Raw genomic sequence first — 2785 nt, forward strand, 5'->3', positions numbered from 1 at the left:
ACACGTGTTAGCGAGATATCTGTGTTTTTATATCAATTCTTTGTATCTATTTTATGAATTTTCAGTGCAAATAGTTTCATTTTATGGTTTCTGGGTTTTACTAACATAATTCGGTTTCGGTAAGTGTTTTTTTTCTTTTGATTATAGATATAGTATATTAGTTAAGTTACAGTAGTTAGTGTATAATGGATGTCGATCCACCTCCCGAACCGCCTGATCCCGGGGGCTCGGAATTACATTCTGGTCCTTCAACATCCTCTTCTCGCAAACGCTCCGACGATAAGTCTTCTTGCTCACCTGACTCTTCAAAGAAAACAGTAATCCACCCTTCTACCGCTAGTCCCTCTATCCAGAACGTTTACGTTAATCCTTCGTATATTGATGGCCCAAAAAGTTACACGGATGACGACAAAGGTCCCTTCATTGTGCACGTCTCTCGGGAAGTAGCTGATCCAGCTGCAGGTAATTCAATTAGAGCCATTAAATTCGGACAATTTCTTCATAAACACAAGATTAGCTCTATTTTGAATGACGGTGTCAAAAATGTTGGTAGAAACAAAATAGAAATACAGTTTGCTTCAGCACAAATCCTTCCCGGCAAAATATACTCATTCCATACATCCCTCCCTGTTGTAACATACAATCTCCCTACAATAATATGCTTAAACTGTTGTCGTTATGGCCACGTTCGGACTCAGTGTATATCTACTCCCAGGTGCTTTAAATGTTCTCAATCTCATACAGGTGATTCGTGTGAGGTTACTAAAGACAAGGCTACATGCTTACATTGCTCTGGCAAACACTTTGCCACAGACAAGGATTGCCCTGAGTATTCTCGTCAGCTATCAATTAAAATTGTAATGTCGCAAGATAATGTTTCATACATGGAAGCTGCCTCTCGCTTCCCTAATGTCCGTAAATCCTATGCTGAGGTAGCAAAAGAGTTGTTCTCTGTTCCTACATACATCCCACCCATCCCTGGTCCTTCAAAGTCCACCCCCAATCCTACTAAATCGTATAGACAAACCATTGTCCGCTCTCCCTCCCCTAGACTTCCGCAAGGAAAGGGGTATGATAAACATGCCCATCAGGCCATAGTTGGCAATTGCCCCTCCTCCTCTCCTAATGGTTGCGCTCTAAATGTTCCTCATCCCTCCCTACCTAATAATAATCCAAATTTATTGGAATTACTCACCAAAATCCTCCTAAATATCCTCAGTACATGCAATGATGTCCCATTACCGTCCAACGTTGCCAATGATTTATCCCAATTATTCACCATCCTTCAAAATGGCCCCAATCAGATTCCTTCAATGGAATTGTCAAAGCATCCGTCCTAAGAAACCTGAACTGCTCTCACTTATTAATTCATATAAACCTGTCATTATTGCCATCTCTGAGACATAGTTGATTCCTGGCTCTCGTTTTCGGGTACCGGGTTTCTCCTGTTTGAGGGATGACAGAAATGATGGGTATGCTGGTTGTGCCATTCTGATCAGGCACTCCATTCCCTTCTCCCAAATTCCCTTACCTCCTTTTAGCCAGCACATCAATGCTGTAGCTATCAAAGCCTTCAACATCTCCTTTTTATCTACCTACATTCCTCATCCTAGCCCTTCACTGGCTCCTGAATTACACTCTATTTTTTTTTTCCCTCCCAAGCCCTGTTCTTGTAATGGGGGATTTTAATGCCCACCATACATTATGGGGTTCCTATTTCTGTGATGGATTTGCCCCCTTGTTGGTGGACATCGTTGATGATGTAAATTTTTGCATTCTCAATGATGGTTCGCCGACTCGTAGGGTTTATCCTAATCAGAATCCTAGTTCTGCTATTGATGTATCCATAGCCTCCCCGTCCCTTTCCTCTTAAATATCTTGGAATATCCTCCCATCTACGTTTGGAAGTGATCATTTCCCTATCCTTCTTTCATTAAGCAACAGATCCATTGCTCCATCCAAATCATCCCCTCTTCTAAAATATAGGCTTAAAAATGCTAACTGGTTAGGATACTCTAACTCTGTTGATGTCATGTTAAGCTCTCTCCCTGATTTTGTGAATGGTGAAAATGCTCTTGGTTACTATGAGCTTTTTCTTAATATCGTCAAATCCTCCGCTGATTCCCATTTCCCACAAAAAAATCTTAATAGAAAAATTTGCATCTCTCCGCCTTGGTGGGATGAAGAGTGTAATTCCTTGGTCCAACAGAGATCTGAAGCCGAAGAGTCATATAATGTATCTATGACTTCACAAAATTTTATCAAATATCAGCATATAGATGCCAAAATTAAAAAACTATTTTCCAGAAAGAAAAAACAGGGATGGACCAATTTCTATGAATCCCTTAGTCCTCGGTCTCCCCCTCAAACAGTTTGGAGAAATCTTAAGAGATTTCCTCGCTCCCTCGATTCTGATAACCCAAACGCCTATAATCCGTCCGTATGGCTTAATGATTTTACTGCCAAACTTGCAACCCCCTTTGTTCCATGCCAGGATAGTTTTATAAAATTTGCTCCATCATCTACCTCAGATGATATGGATAGTCCGTTTACCATCTCAGAGCTACACACAGCTCTGAACGGACTGAAGGACTCGTCACCAGGGGAGGATGGCGTGCCCTACTCCTTTATAACAAACCTCAGCGATAAAGCTAAATGCGTCTATCTGAATATAATTAATGCTTTTTTCTCAGCAGGAATCGTCCCGGAATCTTGGAAGTCCCAAATTATTATCCCCATACTCAAACCAGGAAAAAGTCCTTTGGACCCCAATTCTTATAGACCC

This window comes from Vanessa cardui, chromosome W (genome assembly GCF_905220365.1).
Source record: "Vanessa cardui chromosome W, ilVanCard2.1, whole genome shotgun sequence".
NCBI lineage: Eukaryota > Metazoa > Arthropoda > Insecta > Lepidoptera > Nymphalidae > Vanessa > Vanessa cardui.